The sequence below is a fragment of the Ranitomeya variabilis genome, chromosome 4, assembly GCF_051348905.1.
Source record: "Ranitomeya variabilis isolate aRanVar5 chromosome 4, aRanVar5.hap1, whole genome shotgun sequence".
Classification (NCBI taxonomy): domain Eukaryota; kingdom Metazoa; phylum Chordata; class Amphibia; order Anura; family Dendrobatidae; genus Ranitomeya; species Ranitomeya variabilis.
In genome coordinates, this window is record NC_135235.1 from 133,737,473 (window position 1) to 133,760,211 (window position 22,739).

A 22,739-nucleotide genomic window follows, 5' to 3' on the forward strand; every position below is an offset into this window, starting at 1 on the left:
TACATGGTGGGTGGACATATACACCAATATTTTATGCCTAAATATGGTACATTTTAGTACTGCAGAGTGAAGTTTTATAAAATGTCATATGAATGACTGAAACAAAGGGACAGAAGTGGACAGTAGAGCATTGTGCCTCTGGATGGGCTTCTTTGAGTAGATAGGGTTAGTGGTGTACAGGCTATTTAAAGTCTCTAGGCCCATGCACTCTATGATGATGGGTAAGCAAGCCCATTTATAGGCAGAGGGGGACAGAACGCTGCTGAGCATTTCTGCCCCTAGATCTGTTACTATATCATGTATATTCTCAAGAGGCAGCGTTCCAGTCCCGGGTGTAAAAAGTAAAATAACATGTATCCTGCCATATAAAAGGTAACAACGTTTAGACCTTTGAAAAGGTCTTTATCAAGTCACTGTCACTATGTCAAGTCAAAAGTTTGATGAAACCAAGGTGTAGGCCCCCCATACACATTAGACCAATGCTGGTAGAACCTACTGATATCGACGGGTTCGGCTGACAGTCCAATGAGTATTGGGGAACCCAATGACTGATGGTCAGGACAGATGTCGATTGCACATGTCAAATTTTTTTACAACAGAGTATTTTTGACCTCACTGTGCTCTTTTGTGTCTTCAAGTATTCTGGTGGTGTGAACAGGTTCCTACAGACTTGTTCAATGTGCAAGTGGCCCATGTGTTTCTGGTTCTATAATTCTTTTCTTGTTTCTACAAGACTGGGGAGTCCACCACTCCTCTGTGGGTCATTTGCATTTAACTGCTCCATCCTGCATGTCCACATGGATAGTCCTTCTCTGAACCCTGCTTATACAGGTATTATACAGATGATCAGGTTTTTAATAGATCAGATAGGGATTCTATACATTAGTTAGGACTGCTCTATAAGGGTATACCTTGACGATTTGGTGGAGCAGCTTAGTATACATTTTTTTGCAAAAAAACGTATCAACTAAATACCCTGTTTTCTTTACATCTTTTGACTAGCACTTGCTGATTACTGTGATTTTTTTTTTTTTTTACAACAGAGTATTTTTGACCTCACTGTGCTCTTTTGTGTCTTCAAGTATTCTGGTGGTGTGAACAGGTTCCTACAGACTTGTTCAATGTGCAAGTGGCCCATGTGTTTCTGGTTCTATAATTCTTCTCTTGTTTCTACAAGACTGGGGAGTCCACCACTCCTCTGTGGGTCATTTGCATTTAACTGCTCCATCCTGCATGTCCACATGGATAGTCCTTCTCTGAACCCTGCTTATACAGGTATTATACAGATGATCAGGTTTTAAATACATCAGATAGGGATTCTATACATTAGTTAGGACTGCTCTATAAGGGTATACCTTGACGATTTGGTGGAGCAGCTTAATATACATTTTTTTGCAAAAAAACGTATCAACTAAATACCCTGTTTTCTTTACATCTTTTGACTAGCACTTGCTGATTACTGTGATTTTTTTTTTTATTTTTACAACAGAGTATTTTTGACCTCACTGTGCTCTTTTGTGTCTTCATGTCCAATTTTGGATAGCTGCTGGCCAACATGTCAGTCGGTGGCTTTCTTACAGAGAACACAGGAGCGCTCAGCCGTGTGAGCACTCCTGTGTATGGGAGAGTTAACTGAGATGTCCATTGGCCAAAAAATTAGATGAAATATCGTTTGACTGACAGCCATCTAATGTGTATTTCCAGCCTTAAGGCCCCGTCTCACTAAGCGATTTACCAACGATCACGACCAGCGATACGACCTGGCCGTGATCGTTGGTAAGTCGCTGTGTGGTCGCTGGGGAGCTGTCACACAGACAGCTCTCTCCAGCGACCAACGATCAGGGGAACGACTTCGGCATCGTTGAAACTGTCTTCAACGATGCCGAAGTCCCCCTGCAGCACCCGGGTAACCAGGGTAAACATCGGGTTACTAAGTGCAGGGCCGCGCTTAGTAACCCAATGTTTACCCTGGTTACCAAAAAAAACAAACAGTACATACTCGCCTTTCGGTGTCCAGGTCCCTTGCCGTCTGCTTCCTGCTCTGACTGAGATCCGGCCGTACAGTGAGAGCAGAGTGCAGCGGTGACATCACCGCTGTGCTCTCACTTCTCACTGTACGGCGGCAGTCACTGAGAGCAGGAAGCGGACGGCAAGGGACCTGGACACCGAAAGGCGAGTATGTACTGTTTGTTTTTTTTTACATTTACGCTGGTAACCAGGGTAAACATCGGGTTACTAAGCGCGGCCCTGCGCTTAGTAACCCGATGTTTACCCTGGTTACCAGTGAAGACATCGCTGGATCGGTGTCACACACACCGATTCAGCGATGTCAGCGGGGCCTCAACGACCAAAAAAAGGTCCAGGCCATTCCGACACGACCAGCGATCTCGCAGCAGGGGCCTGATCGCTGGTACGTGTCACACATAGCGAGATCGCTATGGAGGTCGCTGTTGCGTCACAAAACTTGTGACTCAGCAGCGATCTCGCTAGCGATCTCGCTATGTGAGACGGGGCCTTTACTTTTTAAACCTATCGCTTTATCTAGAATCTGTCAAAGTAAGTGTAAAAAATGTCTAAAACACATGATAAAATCAGTGCACAGCATACACTCTGTTGCAATTTACACCAAATGTTCTTGATTTTTCTTAGTAAATCTCCCCCAATCTGGCTTGCTAGTGAATAAATAAGATGTAAAGGAGGAAATCTTCCACATCTGGGATATTGAACCCGACGTCAGAAAGGAAGCAGTTTGACTAACATCTGGAAACTTCAGACATAAAAAGTTCATTCCATTTGGCATGAAAAAGTAACATGATAGCTTTAAATGTCTCTTTTGTTACTCAGAATGTGCCCTTAAACACTAGCTACATGTGAGTGCTGAACGCTGCCCAAGCATTGGAAATCTTTCCAGTAGTAATACGCTCAATGTATCATTTCGTTTTCCAGGCTGGAAACTAATTTAACTATTTGACCAGTTACCTTCATTTTTTTTTACTATGGTACCTCCCATTGTGTTCTCCTCATTCCCGCGCCTTAGGCTTTGGTTAGTAACTTGGAATATAATATGGTCAATTACCAAATCAGCTATAAAAAATGTGTTAGCACATAAAATGCTAATTTAAGCTATTCCATTTATCTAATTTCCATCAGAATCTATCAAATGTGACAGTTACTTATGCAATCTGTCCACGCCCAACACCAAACATATGTAATATTATGCCTCAGAACCCTACGTGAAGTTCTATATGTTCCATCTGCCTGTGAATTATTCAGTTGGATAAGGTATAAAAATACACTGCCATAGTATAAATGGCAGAGGTGTCCTTTCTCCATTTAATCCATCCCTTATGGCATTATTGAATGCTGAACACAAGCAGATATGACTTTATTGGGATAAACTGCTGGTAAATTGATTTTGCAAACATCATCACAGTTAAACAAATTAAATTGCAAATTTGCAAAATCAATGTATTAGCCAGATGTTACCATTCACTATTACTATGAGATCGATGTGTGCTCGAGATGGACGATTTGCTTTTTGTAAGAATACCAATTGTACAAGTGTTGCTAAGACAAGCAAATAAAATTGATTTGCAGATCAGACCCCTCTGTATTCACTTACCATTAAATCATCAACAAAGATATAAGTACATAATTCTAACTTAATAAAGTGACTCATAAATCACAGAAAACATTATAACTGTCGCATTTGGTTTTTGCAGAATATACAGATTTAAAATGCTTACCGTTAGCTTATTTTATAACTTTGTTGATACTTGGGAATGAAATATATATCAATTGTTCACTGTCTGATGGATCAGGTGCTACAGATTCCAGCATAATCATTCAGCGTTCATACATTGTGGGAGAATGAAGTGTATTACTAGGGATGTAAATCAACCATAGCTTTATCATCTGAGGATCACATCAAAGAACTGACATAAGCAAACCAAACCTAAAGGATAATGTACTCGTAACAAAGGAGAAATTGGAGTAACCATAAACCACCAATAAGATTAAAGCAAGAATATGTGTTAGAAAAAGTTCATTAAAAATAGTCATCAAACAGTGTAAGTGCAGCGCCCCAGAGTCCTGGTCGTTGCAGTAATGTCACTCTTCCACCAGGGGAGTGATGTTACGTCTGATTGTACTAAAGGAGTTCACCTGACCAGGTGTCACAGTCACACATTACACTTCACACTCCAGTCCACCAGGGGGAGCAAAGGTTCTATTTACTAGGCCACTCCTCACACTCGGGTAAAACTGGTGGGTTGGATAGGAAGTTAGTCAGAAGCTGCCTGGGTTTGACCCAGAGAGGACCTGTCAGGCAGACAGGGGGAGACGGAGGAACATCTGAGCTGCAGACAGAGGGTCGCTGTCAGGGGTGGGATCCTGACAGAGACATAACACGAGACAGAACGTTACGGAGCTGCGCCTGCACCTATTGCGGCAGCATCCTAAGAAAGGACACAAAGCAAATTGCACTGTGGAGAGTGAGAAACGAGATCACAGCACAAGGAGATAATACCGGGAGGAGTCCTGCCCCAAGATCGGCAGCCTCCTTCTGAGGCGCGTAGCCGGTGGCCGGAACACCGAGGGAGTAATAGGCTCTACGCATTACTTCAGAGACCGGCAGGACAGTCAATTCCAAGTTGGTTGCCCGACCTTAATACCTAAGAAGACACAGAGGCAAATTGTGGGAGAGGGGCGTCTCTAGGGTCCCTATAAATAAGCTCCAGGCCTACCCCGTCATACGGGTTGTCCTATCCATACCATCTGGGGGACAGAGAGAGAGAACATCAGAAACATCTACGAAAGTTGTGAGGACTATCCTGTGGTGCTCAGCAGGGAGGTACTACAACACACAGGCGCTAGTAGGAAGGCTACTGACTTCCACCTGCACAAGGAAGCTCTGGATATACCTACGGACCGGCAGGACTCTGCCAGCCCTGCGATCCGTACTCTGGACTGTGGACGCTGAAGTCTTCAGTAAAAGGTAAAGAGACTGCAACCTTGTGTCCTCGTTATTCATTGCGCCTTACATCGTCCACCATCACCACCCACACATCTGGGAAGCCCTGGGGATACACTTCACCTGTGGGAAGGTACACCATCTAGCTGCCATTCTATCACCCCAGCGGACCCCTAGCAGTGTCGGTCACCCTGACCGAACACCACAGGTGACGTCACGAACACCGTACAAACTACCCCTTTAACTGGATTCCCCTCAAAGGGCCACGGACCGGGTCGGGCCACCGTGACATCCCCAGAACCGAGAAGGACCCGGTGCCGAGTACCCCACTGCCCTGACGTGGGGGCGCTCCATAAGTGTCAAACCGCCCCTTGAAAAAGCTGCAAGCAAAACGTGCGTCGGGACAGTGCTAGCAGAGCCCCACCAAGTCTCCTCTCCCTCCTGCACTATGGGTAAGCATTACAACCTATAAACCGGTCTCTTGCCTCATTCTATGCCTATTAGGTCTTTATTACATACAGTGACTGGGTGTATAGATCTAGTATATACCATTTACTGCTTGATACTTTGGATTGGTTTGGTGGACCTCTGTCTATTAATCCTTCTTAGTTTGACATATTGTTACAGTTTGGCTATTTTTAATGAACTTTTTCCTAACAAATAATCTTGTTTTAACCTTATTGGTGGTTTATGGTTACTCCAATTTCTGCTCTGTTATGTGCAAGTTTTCCAGAGTACTCCACCGCCTGATGTTGCGGTATTACTAGCTTATGGGGGGACATCAGCCTCTAGCCCCTTACCCAATGATGAACATGTGCTTATGGGATATCTTTTTACAAAGAGATAATATAGTACAGCACAGAGGAACTGCACTTATTAACAAACTTTAACATCACGCACCGTCTTCATTCTGCTTACCACTGTGCTCTCTAGCATGAGTTATCCCATGGCAATGTGATAAGAGTCAGTCCTCCACAAATACAATATTTATAGCCTATCCTATGGACAGGATAACAGTTTTAAAAGGCTTTGTCACCCTTTGAAAGCAGTTGTCCAGTTTCTGGGGTCAATTCTTTTTTTTCATACTTTTGGCAAAAAATAATTATTGCAAATGGGTTGCGATAAAAATGGTGCACTATTAGCCCTCTATAGTCTTTGCGTTGTGTTGTTGCCTATTGATGGTAGTAGACTAGGTTACGTGAGAACTGATCATTGCGCTTGTTCTTTTGGTGCAATGGGAGACTTTTTAACTTTATTATCTGTCTTTTTCAGCTCCTCTCAGCTGATTTATGACCACAGATCACAGCAGCAAAGAGTAAGCAGGGAAACAAGGAGCTAATATTGCAGGTCAGCAAGTGAATATATGATATTGTGTGTAATAAAGGCGTCTTTTTCTGATCAATTGAAGTCTGCTTTCAAGTATAAAAAAAATAAAAAAAATAAAAAGTATATTTTTTGTAACCAGCAGAATTGTATATCCAAAAGTAAGGAGATATTCAAATGCTGCTATTAAAATGCTGTTATTGCCATAATTTTATGAAACCTGCTTCAAAAGTTGTCATATGGTACTTGCATAATTGATACTCCATGCTAAATCTTTTATATTACTTATTGTGCATCTACCAATGCAGGGCATCAGGATTTCCATCTAATTGACTTTCTGGTGGTGTAATCAATACCACCCGCACCACATTAATTATTAATGAACTGATCTCAACCAAAGTGTGGGCTTTGAAGAGTTCTTATTCATGTCAGCATTAAAAAGGCCATTGTGAATTTTTGATTTGAATTCTGCAGCTGGAATTTGTTGGCCAGAATCTGCTCACGGCAGGGATCCCGGCCATTAATTCAAGGATCCTTTACATTTCACAATGCAGTTTTCCTTCCTTTGCTATGAATGGCATTAGCAAATAGGAGGAAATAGATTCAGCAGGATTTTTTGAAGTTTAAAAGAAGCTTTTATCCACAGGAAAAATAAGAATATAAATGATAAAAGATATTCAAAGCACAATTGTACATTGTATGTGGTAAACGGCAAACTATCAAAGGACTACAAGTGCTATTGTTACAATGGCCGGGGTAATTGGAAGAAAAAGGTTCCAATATGGCAAATCTGTGTATGAAAGAAGAAAGGCAGCCATATAGTGTGGAATGAATAACGCCACATTGTATATATGGGTAATCCTAGATACAAGCAAGGCACAAAATGTAAAGTGCACATGCCCTAACACATGATTAGCATTGACGGGAAACTGTAGGGGCCAGTGATAATCATACATAGACTACGGGAGGAAGTGGAGGCTGCAAAGCAAACGTAGGTAGGAATGTTCCGAATTCTAAAAACAAGCAGCAAAATGTCTGGCAGTAATGCTAAGCAAAAGCGGCTAGAAATATAAAAATATACAAATGTGCACCTGTAGGGTTATGTGCCTATGTGGATTTTAAAGGGACTTGATTAATTTATTTCTGTTTTTTGGCATTTCCCCACTGACTACATTTTCTACGTGGAGTAGAGCAGCTAAATTTACATCACATTTGTGGTGTTCCGCAGGAAGAATACGGCATGTCTATAAACTTTAGTGGGCAAACATATGCCTAAAATAAGAAGTCCTCTTGGCATGAATTCGACTGTTGGCCACAACTGTATGGAAAGACAGAGTTCAATGCACTTTTCATTGCAAAATATTGCGTACCTTTATAGCATAATTGCTATCATTAAAAGTTATCACCCATCCAAAAGATTAGAGATAACATGTAAATTGGCCAGGTTTTGAAATGAAAACAAAGTGACACAAGATGGAATATGTAAACTCCTGAAAAAACTCAGTGTGAACTTAGCCTCAAGATATGTGCATACTGAGATTTTTTTCAGACATTTAAAAATGAAGAGCTTTCCAGTGGAAATTGTATCAGGAAATGCTTCTTCTCTACAGACTTTTTTTTAACAAGGTTTTTGTTTCTTGAAGAGGTTTCGAACCGTTTTGGAAGAGTTTTTTCCCCAGCATTTTACAAACCTGAACAATTAAAAGAAAAACGCAAAACACTCATATAATCATAAAATGTTAGAGTTGGAAGGAACCTCATGGGTCATAGTGTCCAACCTCCTGCTCAATGCAGAATTCACTAAACCATCTCAGACAGGTGTCTGTCCAGCCTCTGAAGACTTCCATTGAAAGAGAACTCCCCACCTTTCGTGGAAACCTGTTCCACTCATTGATCACCCTCACTGTCAAAAAGATTTTTCTAATATCTAATCTGTATCTTCTCCCTTTCGCCACTCTGGGTCCAGGGGACTAGGTTCAGGCACTGGTCGCTCCAGCACCAGGGGACGTGGGAAAGTATGTCCCACAGCCTGTCCAGATGGTATGAAACTGGTACCCACAGCTTGTCAGGATGGTGGGAAAGTAGTATCCCCAGTCTGTTAGCTATTGTCACCTGTAGTAAGAGTGCCCAAAACGCAGGTAATGCTCTGCCTTCTGATCCTTCATCATCCAGAGAGATAACAGGACTAGTTACTGACCCAGAGCAGTTCCAGAGGGTTCCTGTGATGTTGGGGCCTTAATGTTGCTTCTGGCTACCTCTAGCCAGGACTTTCAGACTGCACAACACATAGATGCCAGTCTTGAGGTGCTTAGTGACAACATGGAGCAGCTCATCTCTGAGTCCAAGAAGGAAAGGGTATTGCAGGATCCAGGGAGTTTCTGTCAAGAGATGGACTTGGGAGACAATAAATCAGTCTATGTAAATCAGTCTCTTATGCCACTTCCAAAAGGGGGAGCTGTCATATATAAAAAAATAAAATCAATAAAGACATCTCCAAAGAGGGAGCATATCACCCTCACATTGATCATATGGAATTAATTATAACCGGGGAAGTAAGAAACTAATTATAACTGGGGAAATGAGAGAGACGACACTTTAACCTCCATTGAAGTAGGACCTCCTGCAGCGACCAGGTATTTACAACAGGAGATCTGCTCTGAGAACCAGACACCAAGGCTAGGATTTGTAAATTCAGAGGTGGGAAAGTACATTTCCATGGCAAGAACTTGCTCTGTTCAAAGCACTTGATTCAAACTCATTCCCTTAAGTAGCGGGCACACTTGAGAGCGTGTCCATTATTAAAGAGAAATAAATATTCACTGCTCTCCACTCCCATGGCCATGGAGAGCAGTGAATATTAATTTATCTTTATCAGTGGGCACAGGTGTTATCCATGTTAGTTAGCTCCTGCCTCCTGTGACCCACTGCTTCACCGCTGACGCTCCCCCACTTCCCCATCCAAAGCCACAGAATGTACATATTCCAATTTTTGGAGGAAAAAAGTGCCTCTAATAGTCTGAAAAATGAGGTATATATTTCATGTGCTGGAATTGAAGGTGTATATACCATACACTCACTGTGAGTTCCCCAATAACTGCCCTAGTAGTAGAAGCAGACATCACAATGATGAGAAAACAAAAATGTGAATGCAGGCTTAGGCTATGTGCACACGTTGCAGAATAGAAGCAGATTTTTCAGCTGCAAATCCACACTCTCTTGCCAAGGAAAACGCTTGCTGATTTTATTGTGTTTTTGTTGCGTTTTTCAAGCGTTTTTGTCACGTTTTTCATGCGTTTTTTTCCAAGTGTTTTGCAATGCTATGTTGCTATGCAACTCTATGGCGGCAGAATTGCCTCAATTCTGCAAAATTAATGAACATGCTGCGTATTTTACACATTTACACATCCATTTACATGATGACTTTTTTTCTTTCATGCTATCTGTTTTGCCTGTGTTTTGCATCTTTGCTGCTTTCATTTTTTTTTCTCATCGGTTTTCAAAAACTGAATATGCCTAAACTTCTTTGTTTTATGTCTTTTAACAGTGTATCAGAGAAAAAACTGAAAAAAATGAAGAAAAACAAATGAAACACTGAAGTACAAAGTCTGTATTCTGTGTTTCATCTGTTTTATATGATACCCTATTGAGTTTATTGTCCGAGACTGGTTCACAAAACTAATGAGTATAGGACCTGCTCTGCGTCTCATGGACCATTTATAAACCTGATGGCTTTTAGGCCATGTTCATACTTTCTCTGTTTGGTCAGTATTTTACATCAGTATTTGCAAGCCAAAATCAGGAGTGGGTGATAAATGCAGAAGTGGTGACGGTTTTTTATTACACTTTTCTTCTGATTGTTCCACTTCTGATTTTGGCTTATATAAATACTGGGGTAAAATACTGACCAAATACTGAACATGTGAATGTGACCTCTATGAAACTCTGGGTCCATGGGCTGAGAGGAAAAACATCAGTAATAAATTATCTGAGTTTCATCAGTGTGTTTGATCAGAGTTTGGTCAGATCCTTATCAGTATTTTTCAGATGAAGGCTTTAGGCTACGTTCACATTTGCGTTGTGCGCCGCAGCGTCGGCGACGCAACGCACAACGCAAACAAAAACGCAACAAAACGCACGCTAAAACGCTGCGTTTTGCGACGCATGCGTCCTTTTTTGCCGAAAGTTGGACGCAAAAAAAATGCAACTTGCTGCGTTCTCTGCGCCCAACGCTTGCGGCCAAAAAAACGCATGCGTCGCAAAACGCAGCACAACGCATGTCCATGCGCCCCCATGTTAAATATAGGGGCGCATGACGCATGCGGCGCCGCTGCGGCGCCCGACGCTGCGGCGCCGAACGCTAATGTGAACGTAGACTTATTCACACATCAGTATTTTTCATCAGTATTTAGTCAGTATTTGTATGCAATAACGAGGAGTGTCTCGAAAACACAGAACAGGTGTAAATCTTTCAATTATAGTTTTTCTCTGTAAGTTCCACTCCTGGTTTTGGCATACGAACACTGCTGCTAAATGCTGATCAAATACTTAAGTGTGAACAGGCCTGAAAAAAAAGAAAACAATGGAGGTCTCTCAATCTTCTATCAATTAGTTCATGAAAATGGACAGCACATGGACTTCATCTATGTGCTGTCTGATTATTCCATGTATCTGTAGACTTTCAATGTTGAATTTGATCTAACTCTTGGATCAATATCAGACAAGTGAACTACCCCATAGATTATGATAGTTGTAAATGCTATCTGTGAAGAACACAGATAGCACTCATACGGGAAAAACTTATGAATGATCACTTACTCTGATTTTTAAAACTTTGACTTAACGAAGCTATCTAAAGCCATAAAGGACTTCATCTTCCTTACTGCTAGAAAACATTTATGCCTTTAACAAAATTGCTAGAGTAAATATATCAGATATCCTGATTCCTGTTACTGTTTATGTGATCTAGATGATGCTTAGCAACATACAGAAAATATGAAGAAATCAAACAGGCGGTTCGGTTAATTATACTAACGGAATGTGATAAGCTGATGCAGGTTTTGTAACATACTGGAAAATGTGAGTTGATAATCAACATTTTTCTACATGCATTTATTACATCATCCTCCAACCAACATAGTGGAGGAGTTTCCACTGTCCTCAGAACCTAAAGAAAAGTGCTTACCAATTGTGGTATATTTTAAATAAACTCATTTTCCTGTGTATAGATTTACGGCCATATCTCGATGAGTGTATTGGAACTGTATTTAAAGGGAACTTGTCAGCTATTTTATACTATCCAAACCATGGACAACATAAAATCCAGAAAGGCTTCCTCCTCACACAGAGCTATAGCCAAGCACTGCATCAGGGTTTTCCATCTCATTCCCGGAATATTGGATCAGAAAAAAACCCAATGGAGCTATTCAGTATGATGAAGCACACGGAATCACCTTGGACTCTTGTTTCTGTGGTGTTTTTCCACTTAAAGCCTCATGTAAACATCTGTGAAACAAAGTCTGTGTACAGATTGAGATGCATGGACTGGTCATTGACAGACCAAAAATTGACTCATAAGTATATACTAGCCAGTTGAGTTTGGGTCGGGAGAACCACGGCCAGTCTTACATCACTGTCCGTACACAGACTGTGTTTCATTGAGGCTTTAGGTGGACAGAATAGTATTGTGCTTAGCATAGAAAACAGTAGAAATGTGAGAGAGGCTGCCCTACTCTGAAGAACTGAAGCTTCTCAGAGAAAACTTAGATGAAAATGAGTATGGCATGGAGATCCATGTCCACTGATCAGATCCGGCTTCTCCTTGCCTGGCCTGGCTTAATTTACAGTTCTCTCCCTATTTGATCTGTTTGCAAAGCTGAGCTGGGCAAGAAGAAGCTGAACTAAGCTATCCAGCAGACTATTCTGCCATGCCAGGCTTGTCTTTTTGCCCTGTTATCTCCTAAACACCTTAAGGTACCTTCACACGAAACGACATCGCTAGCGATCCGTGACGTTGCAGCGTCCTGGCTAGCGATATCATTTCGTTTGACACGCAGCAGCGATCAGGATCCTGCTGTGATGTCGCTGGTCGCTGAATAAAGTCCAGAACTTTATTTGGTCGTCCGATCGCTGTGTATCGTTGTGTTTGAAAGCAAAAGCAACGATACCAGCGATGTTTTACACTGGTAACCAGGGTAAACATCGGGTTACCAAGCGCAGGGCCGCGCTTAGTAACCCGATGTTTACCCTGGTTACCAGCGTAAAAGTAAAAAAAACAAACAGTACATGCTCACCTGCGCGTCCCCTGCCGTTCGCTTCCTGCTCTGACTGAGATCCGGCCCTAAAGTGAAAGTGAAAGCACAGCAGTGACGTCACCGCTGTGCTGTTAGGGCCGGAGCTCAGTCAGTGTCAGGAAGCGGACGCTGGGGGACGCGCAGGTGAGCATGTACTGTTTGTTTTTTTTACTTTTACGCTGGTAACCAGGGTAAACATCGGGTTACTAAGCGCGGCCCTGCGCTTAGCAACCCGATGTTTACCCTGGTTACCCGGGGACCTCGGCATCGTTGGTCGCTGGAGAGCGGTCTGTGTGACAGCTCTCCAGCGATCAAACAGCGACGCTGCAGCGATCGGCATCGTTGTCGCTATCGCTGCAGCGTCGCTTCGTGTGAAGGTACCTTTAGTATTTCAGAGTACTACACATCTTCCTGCAATAAGCCAGCCTTGCTGTATGTCATGCTGCCAGCAGTCCAGGCAGCATGAAATGGCTGACAGGTTCCCTTTAACTGGGGAGAAAATGGTGTGCACTAGGAATAGAATGGCGAGGTGCTGGTGTAGAAGACTGAATAGTCCTAATATACTAGAGATGAGTTTAATACACCGCACACTCTGAGGATATACACTCACCGGCCACTTTATTAGGTACACCTGTCCAACTTCTTGTTAACACTTAATTTCTAATCAGCCAATCACATGGCGGCAACTCAGTGCATTTAGGCATGTAGACATGGTCAAGACAATCTCCTGCAGTTCAAACCGAGCATCAGTATGGGGAAGAAAGGTGATTTGAGTGCCTTTGAACGTGGCATGGTTGTTGGTGCCAGAAGGGCTGGTCTGAGTATTTCAGAAACTGCTGATCTACTGGGATTTTCACACACAACCATCTCTAGGGTTTACAGAGAATGGTCCGAAAAAGAAAAAAAATCCAGTGAGCGGCAGTTCTGTGGGCGGAAATGCCTTGTTGATGCCAGAGGTCAGAGGAGAATGGGCAGACTGGTTCGAGCTGATAGAAAGGCAACAGTGACTCAAATCGCCACCCGTTACAACCAAGGTAGGCCTAAGAGCATCTCTGAACACACAGTGCATCAAACTTTGAGGCAGATGGGCTACAGCAGCAGAAGACCACACCGGGTACCACTCCTTTCAACTAAGAACAGGAAACTGAGGCTACAATTTGTACAAGCTCATCGAAATTGGACAGTAGAAGATTGGAAAAATGTTGCTTGGTCTGATGAGTCTCGATTTCTGCTGCGACATTCGGATGGTAGGGTCAGAATTTGGTGTAAACAACATGAAAGCATGGATCCATCCTGCCTTGTATGGAGCATCTTTGGGATGTGCAGCCGACAAATCTGCGGCAACTGTGTGATGCCATCATGTCAATATGGACCAAAATCTCTGAGGAATGCTTCCAGCACCTTGTTGAATCTATGCCACGAAGAATTGAGGCAGTTCTGAAGGCAAAAGGGGGTCCAACCCGTTACTAGCATGGTGTACCTAATAAAGTGGCCGGTGAGTGTATATTGTGACAAACGTATAATTTGTTAAAGTGCTATGAACATAGTATTCAACAATGCCGTAGGCGACCAGATGTCAGGACTCTGAACATTTTTTACCTTTTGTGCATTACTGCCCTTTTTCAACATGGCGTCTTTGGTCTCATGTGCACTTGTCTTCCTGCTATAAAACTCCACCCCAGCCTTCAGTCTGTGCTAGATTATTCTGCCTTGCATCCAGATCCTGACCTCTGATTACTCCCTGGCTATACACCTGCTCCTGTGAACCGGTGTAGTGATCCTGCTACTCTGCTCTGAGTTCCTGCTGCATACACAAGCTTCCAGTAATCCTCCTTCATCTGCTGCTCGTGGTTACTTACCTGCATTTGCTAGACATGTAAGCTGCTGCTGCTGCAATAACCTGAGACTATTAACCAGGCCTCCCTGGTTGAGCTAAGATATGATTTGAACTGCCTTATAAGCATATCTATCTGTTTCTGGACTAAGTCAAGGATTTATTTGTGTCAAGTATCCTCAAGAATAACTGTGCTTCATAGACTTTCTGCTTGATTGCTTGTTTCTCTGAAGTTTCCTATAGACTGCTAAGCTGCGTTTATTATTTGCACCAAGTGTTGTGGACTTGAGTTTCTCTCTGCACCTGTTTGAATCACCATGTGACAATATAGACTTTACCACTTATAAAACTGTGTCCTGTAGTTGTCTTGTTCCATGCAAAGAGTCTCCTGAGTTATCCCCTATAATTATTACACCAGAAGTCAAACTGACAACGTTTCGACTCTTCCCGAGTCTTTACATTGTGGTCGCTTAGCAAGGTGAATAAAAGTATATAGCACAAATAGTATCCTTGAAATATACGGGATATCTTATATATTGTGACAATTGTATATGAATTGTCTTGTCTTGATATACCACAGATGGAATCTGGCAATGCTGGAGAACAAGCGGTGTTTCCGTGTTTGGGAAATCTATAAGGTTTCTGGCAAAGCTTGAGTATAAGCGGCGCTCCCGCGTCTTGCTTAATCAGGCACCTCTAGGTTCCCTTTAACTGGCTGCATTTTATATTAAGGCTCAGACCTTACAATACCACATCCATGGGGTAAAGTGAAGTAAACGTAAAGCACCATAATTTCTATGCTTATCCCTCAGCACTAGCATTTGCCAAAGTGACACCTCACTATCAGGGCATGGCGCATTGGCTGGTGAGGCACAGGTATCCGACAAAATGACAGGTGAGACTCACACCAAAATTGGAGCAGCATAGATGACTGGGGTAGGATAGACTATCCATCTCTAGCAATAGGTACAGTCAGCATGGAATTGCATCTCCAGCTAGTATGGCTTTTCCATGGCAGCTGTGCTGTGGCTCCTTATCGACCATCTGCATAAAACAGAGGCGTATCGGGGCAGTGTCTTTATTCATACATTGCCTAGTACAAATGGGCACTCTATCTGGTTCCTGATGCTGCAGGTTACTGGGTGTCAGTGAGATACAGAGAATGAGGGGCAGACCCGTAGAATGACAACAAGTCATGGGCTCAGGGGTGGCTGGAAATTTAGCTCAGTGCTTAATACAATATATATATACGGTACCTGTATAAATATATTTCTTGATTCCCTTGTAGATGCCCACAATAGTTTGTCCATAGCTCAGTGGTCACAGCCTTTTCCTCTAGAGACTTTGAGGCTCATTCTCTTTCCCAATCTCTTGGATGCCTTGGGGCTCATGGTATAATATAACTGGAGGCTCCAACACATGGAACCAGAAGGTGATCACTAAAACATCACTTTTGGCCCAGAAGACAGGTCCTATTCTCTCTCTGTGTTCCCTCACGATGAGCATTAATAATTGTCCTAATTCACTTGCCATGTATTCAGGTTGTGAGTTTCTGGTATTTTACAGTGCACAGTGCTATTTGTTTGGCACTTCTGGAAAGGTATTTTGTGCTGTATTGTGGTATTTGGTGCTAGGGGGTATTATGTGCAGTGCAGGTACCACTTGGAGTAAACGGATAGAGTTCATAGATCATTATTTAATAATCTCTTGACAAATTCTTAATCTTGGCTCTTGGGACTTTCGTATAAGCAAAACGTGATGTAAAAATTTTAATGTGAACATTTGAGTAGAAGATGTAACGTCTGGCATTTGTTGGGCGCTCCATTGTAGTTAATTTTTTTTCAGTCTTTAGGAATTGGCATCTGCATGGGATGTCTGGTGAGGTCCAAAAAATAAAAAGTTTAAGAAATCTTGATTTGCAGTTTCTAATAGCAAATCAAAATCAGCCCTGATGTAAAACATCCCAAACAGATGGCTGATGTGATCATCATCCAAAGACTTAAGGGTAAAACACCCTAGAGTGAAAAACTAGACAAAGGAATCTAATTTCCACTCCAATTGTCACATGCAAATGAGATCTTGATTGACATTCAGTGTTAAACTATCCTAATGAGGAAACTCAAAAATCACAGCCAAGTAGCAAAGTGATAATGAAAACTACACACATTGTGCAGTGTAATGTCACACCTATGTGCTATACTGCCAAAAGATTCAATGCTAAAAAAGAATGGAGGGCTGACATGCTTTATTGAAAGTGTTATATTTGTGGAAATATGTGTAACCCTTTATGTGCTATCAATAGATCAACAAGCCAAGCATTTAGAAGTGAATAGCTTTATGATTTGGAATGTTTTTGAACATACATTTATTTTATACTAGATTTCAAATGAATCCTTGACAATACTATTGTTGTTTTAGTAATGCATCCATTCCCATCTATTCCAATTGAAGACACGCAGAGGTGCAGTATCGGCCCATAGTAATCGACGCTGTACAACAAGGGTCTATAATATGGCATGCAAATTAAGAATCATTGTCATTAACATCTCATAAAATTCTAAATGATTATAGGAAGTCAATAGCATAGGTCAGTCTATGCCAGTGATGATTGGCCTTCTGTGTCCCCAGCCCCAGTCCGAGTGCTCCAATTTAGGAGGGAATTTCGACTTTCCTGACACATCTGTTAAGTAAGGCTAAGTTTACATTAGCGTTTGAGTCTGCAGCGTGGTGCTGCGGACCTCTTTCCTTAAGCTCCACCCTTCTTTCCTTAAGCTCCGCCTACTTCTGCATGCTTCCTGCATACCTATCTTTAACATTGGGTACGCAGGGACATGCGTTGTATGCGGATGCATCCGCGTGCATCGTTTTGATGTGCCTGCCGAATGCAAGAAAATGCAACATGTTGCATTCGGAGGGCACTTCTAAACGACGCACGCGGATGCATTCACATACAACGCATGTCCCTGCGTACCCAATGTTAAAGATATGCAAATATGAAAAATAAGTCAGCTCACCTGTCCTGGCTGCTCCTCATCTAATCCCGCACGGAAAAGAAGGAAGCCGAGCAACTGGTTCAGAAATGCACATGTGGGTAATAATCCAGCGGGGTGCAGGTACTTGTATAAAAAATTAGAATTTATTTATCCATGATTAAAAAATGTTCCATAGGTGTACCATAAAAAATATATTCGGTGAACATCAACACATGGCAGCATGTGACACTACAGCAACATTAGCCTATGTGTTTCGACAACCGTCTTATTCATGTTAAAGATAGGTACGCAGGACACATGCGGAAGTAGGCGGAGCTAAGGAAAGAAGTCCACAGCACCACGCTGCAGACTCAAACGCTAATATGAACCCGGCTAAGAAGCCACATTCTCCATGAACGACCTATTCTCAAGCATCTTTGCTTTGAAATCGGCGGAGAGCTGACAGTTTCCCTTCAAAAACTTTTCCATCATTACCTATTTTTAGTGCCAGAGCTAAAAGAACTGGAATTTTTTTCACAGGTCACATATTTACTGGACCAGTAGATGTAAACACTGCCTGCATGTGGAAACACAACCACTCTTTTATGCAAAATTTATGGAAAATTATTTTTTTAAAGTCAGCACAAAAAGAACGTTCAAACCAAGCAGAGCATCTTGCAAGGGGCACAGCTCTAACAAAAATCGTACATTAAATGTCCAGATTCGTTCCTACGTTTTCCAGAAATTGTTCTTTATTTAAAAATGCTAATGAGGTGCTCCGCGCACCATTTTGCAATGGCCAAACAGAACAGTGCACCTTCTTTTCCATCTACCCTTGCCCCTTTCTCGCTCTTTGAAGCTACATTCCCATGACGGCCTTTTGGTGAGTTTTTGATGTTGCAGATATTCTGCACCCGTTAAGTAAAATAGATTACTTACATTTTTTGAAAATACACAGCGTAGAAAACTCACCAAAAACGCATTGTGGGAATGTGACCTTAAAGCTCAATTATCGATCAAGAAAGAGGAGGGCAGAGATTAAAAAAAGAAACAATTAGCTGGGAAGAGGCACAGAAGTGCTCCGCCACGCCCAGGGTGCACTAAGCACTTCATTAGCATATATGAATGATAAAATATTTCTGACAAATGCAGCAATGAATTTGTCCACTAAAGGTAGGATTATTATGAGGTCTATGTCACCTATGCTTGGTTTGTACAGACATTTGGTGCTGACAGACTCCCTTTAAGCACGACATAGTCTTAATATAGTAACCCTATTAATTCTTTCTCCTGCCAGCCATGCATCACTCCAGTATGTGGAACTGAAAGTACATAATAAAACCTTTTCATGATATTTGACTTGAGTCATCAGCTGTTCACACAGTAGCTCCTCTGTGGAGCGCCGAAGAGCACTACTCTGGCTCTAACAGAACAGCTCTTTCTCATATTCTAGATATTGACGCTTTCTATGATGGCCACACTGTAGACATCATACCGGGATTTAGAACCTATCCATGCAAACTCTTTGTAGTAACCTATAGAACCATTTATACAATAGTTATTCACAGACACAAGAATCCATATAAACAGTGACAGAGTAAATACATATAAATACATATATATTTTATTCTTGTGCCGTAGGGCTCTTGTGTTTGATTGCTTTACATTTCGGAGCAGCAAAGCAATCGCACACATGCTGTGAAGTAGTACTTGTTTCCTGTGGTTATAAACAGCAGTTTTGGGTTTTGCTAGATGAGCTTCTGCTGTATGCGAATGGTTCAGACACATGGATATACTCACACACTCTACATTGCCCGGGGCTTTGAAGTCTCTTTTGCTTTTGGCATGTTTTAAGTGAATGTGAACAGTAAGCGAAGAGCTTTAACATCTCCTGAGCTCCGTTGAAGCCCAGACTTCTCTGTAGCACAGATCTTTCCGGGCTTTAGACACTTGCAATATGCTTTACTTTATTTCTTTATTTTACCCATTTATATAGCACCATTAATTCACAGACTTCATCATTGATATAAGGCCCTGTAAAGAACAATATGGTCCTATAAAAAAGTAATAGGAATGCCAGTGAATACTATACATCTTTCTGACAGCTGTTGACAGAACAGTTTTTACAGAGCAAAAAAAAAAAGTCTCAAGAAAGATAATTCTTTGAACGGTCTTTTCTGTCCAGCTGCACTTTGTACAGCCATTAGTTATACCTGATTTAGAAGAACCAACATTGCTGCTGTTCCAGCTCTCGGAGACTAAATGGCTTAGTTATGTAGAGATTCATTCTCCCACCGAACCATTCAGACATCTGAGAAAGTTGGGTGATGTAAACTACGTCTCAAACTTTACACGAAATGTCATAAGAAAAACATGACTCAATATACGCAGAATATTATATAGCCCAGAGGCAGCTTTACCTAGAACACCTGGCCACATCTGTCCTTACTTCCTAAAACTAACTTTGGCCGATATTAGAAAAGTTTGTCTTGCTAAGAATGTCAGCAGTTTTTAAGCGTCTTATGGTATTTTTAATTTGATAAATTATGGGCTTCTTTTTTACAGCCAAATTTAAGAACTAGACATTTCCTAGATAACAGAGCTTAGATCCCCATAATGTATTTTATTACAGAAAATTGTAATTTCCAATGTCCTCATTATGACTCTTGGGATTCCCAAGGCTACAGGTCACTGAAAGAATCAGAAATGTTCAAAAGAGCAAATTTATTTCAGAAATGTCAGCGATGGTCCCATTCATCTGACTGTGGGTTTCGAGAACTGCAGCATCACATGAATAGGACAGGTTTTCAGTCACATAGAAGGTCCCTATTCTGCCATCAGTTTCACATTTCCCTGCTCACTGAAGTGTGAATGGCCAGTAACAGATCACATGAAGCAGGCTGGCGGCATCACAAGGTGCCAAATAGAAGCATTTTATGAGAAGCTGTCAAACCAGCGGTCAGGAATAATTAATCTGTCAATTCAGGTAATGATGTTAGCTTTGTATCATTAATTTATATAATCATTGTGCTATCAACCTGATTAGCTGTAATTTACACATCCGCAGCTGAAATTCACAACCGACATATCATGATCTGTTACTATTCCTGACACATCACATAACAACATAAATGTCTTAGCTAAGAAGCAAAATGTAATTACTAAATATCAATTATGGTATCAGTTACAACGCTTTAGTTCAATTTGGTATCAGATCTAAAATATATGGAGAAAAAATATGTGCATATATTCAAAAAAGTACGGCCAACCTGATGGCAGTTATCAGATATAATGAAGTGATATTAATCAGATATCTTCTCTGTCGATTTATCTGCCTATCTGTATATAGTTATTTTACGCCAAGCTTTGCCGGTGATGTGTAACTTGGCACAAGGCGCCTCTATATGTGCTGGATACCTATCATAATGATGAAATAACCTAGTAGGAAGATTGGAAAGTTCTGCCATCCCAGATCGCCCTCTTCCTGCAGCTTCCTAGAAGTAAAATGTGTACTTACTATGAGAGGCGCAGCGCCCAGTTCCTTCCTCACAACTCAGGCTAGAGTGAACTTAAGATCCATACTGGGTGATACTGAGCCCAGGGGTGTTCTCTAGTCAGCAGGAGGACAGCTGGCATCTCAGTAGCTTGTGGATCTCACATGTATTCCCAGCCCTTCAGTAAAGGCTTTCCTATAAAGTCACACCAGGCACTTTACAATCCTCCTCCTAACTGATCCTTATAACATCCCCAAATGTATGAAGTTAGGAGCTGAGTGAGAAGTTGGTGAGTGGCTCCTGAATGGAGGCTGGAGTGCATCATCTCAGGAGGAGCTTGGTAAGGATCTCCCACCCCTCTCACCACCCTCTGTGTCCCCTCATGTCTCCCTCTCCTCCCTGAAGCCATCAGCTCCTTCTTCTCCACACCCATCCTGCTTTTCCCCCCTCCTCCATAGATGTAGCAGCAGCAGCAGCACCTCCTTCCCTCTCCCCTTCCTTCTCCAGGGATCCTTACGAACAACGACCTCTCTGTTAGCTTTGTCTCAGAGCAGCACCAAGTGTTCACTGCTTGACTATTCCACACTTGTACTTTAATAAAAGTCATTTCTTTCTGTCGCTCGTTTTTTCACGTGCATGCTTTTTTTTTTGCAGATTATTATTTACTGCTGTCCCCACAGTCTTGTTAAAATAAGGGCTGCCTGCAATAAATAGCATTCATGTGTTACTACACCGCTTCCTCACATCTGCCTTGTGATGGACCAATGAACCACTTACAAGTTGTTACAACCTTTGCTTTATTGCTGATGGACAGGTCAAAATAAAACTATATCAGCCATCCTTCATTTATAGATTCCTGCCTTGGTATTTGTTGTAAAACCGTGACCTGTGTACCTAAAAAGTTCCTGTCAAGGAAATATTTGTGAAATGGGATCTTGTAGTCAGAGGCGTAGCTAGGGTTTTGATTCAGGAGTGCAAAACTTCTGAGTGGGCCCCTAGCCAGGTAGCCTTGATTACAACTGGGTGAAGCACCCTAATAGTGGAGGAGAACCTCAGCAGATGACCGCCTGTTACTGAAGATAATCTCTATATCAAGACCAACATGGATATTACCGCCATATGGTCAGTGGTAGATACCAGTCCTACGGAACATATACAGTGGAGGAAATAAGTATTTGATCCCTTGCTGATTTTGTGCGTTTGCCCGCTGACAAAGACATGAACAGTCTATAATTTTAAGGGTAGGTTAATTTTAAATTTGAGGGATAGAATATCAAAAATAAAATCCAGAAAATCACATTGTATAAATTACATAAATGCATTTGCATTGTGCATTGAGAAATAATATTTGATTCATCTGGCAAACAAGTCTTAATACTTGGTGGCAAAACCCTTGTTGGCAAGCACAGCAGTCAGACGTTTTTTGTAGTTGATGATGAGGTTTGCGCACATGTCAGGAGGAATTTTGGCTCTCTGCTCTTTGCAGATCATCTCTAAATCATTAACCCCTTAAGCCCCGAGGGTGGTTTGCACGTTAATGACCAGGCCAATTTTTACAATTCTGACCACTGTCCCTTTATGAGGTTATAACTCAGGAACGCTTCAACGGATCTTGGCGATTCTGACAATATTTTCTCGTGACATATTGTACTTCATGATAGTGGTAAAATTTATTAGATATAACTTGCGTTTATTTGTGAATAAAATGGAAATTTGGCGAAAATTTTGAAAATTTCGCAATTTTCCAACTTTGAGTTTTTATGCCCTTAAATCACAGAGATATGTCACGCAAAATACTTAATAAACAACATTTCCCACATGTCTACTTTACATCAGCACAATTTTAGAACCAAA

At 41.8% G+C, this 22,739-nt stretch overlaps 1 protein-coding gene across 1 annotated transcript in view; it reads right to left on the reverse strand.

Moving 5' to 3' along the window:
• CHST3 (carbohydrate sulfotransferase 3) overlaps positions 1–21,238 on the reverse strand; it is a 180,588-nt gene extending 159,350 nt beyond the window's left edge. Inside the window, exon 1 of the mRNA XM_077259277.1 lies at positions 20,909–21,238. The gene's annotated coding sequence lies outside the window, so the exon portion shown is untranslated. The remainder of the gene's footprint in view (positions 1–20,908) is intronic.
• Between the last annotated feature and the right edge of the window lie 1,501 nt (positions 21,239–22,739).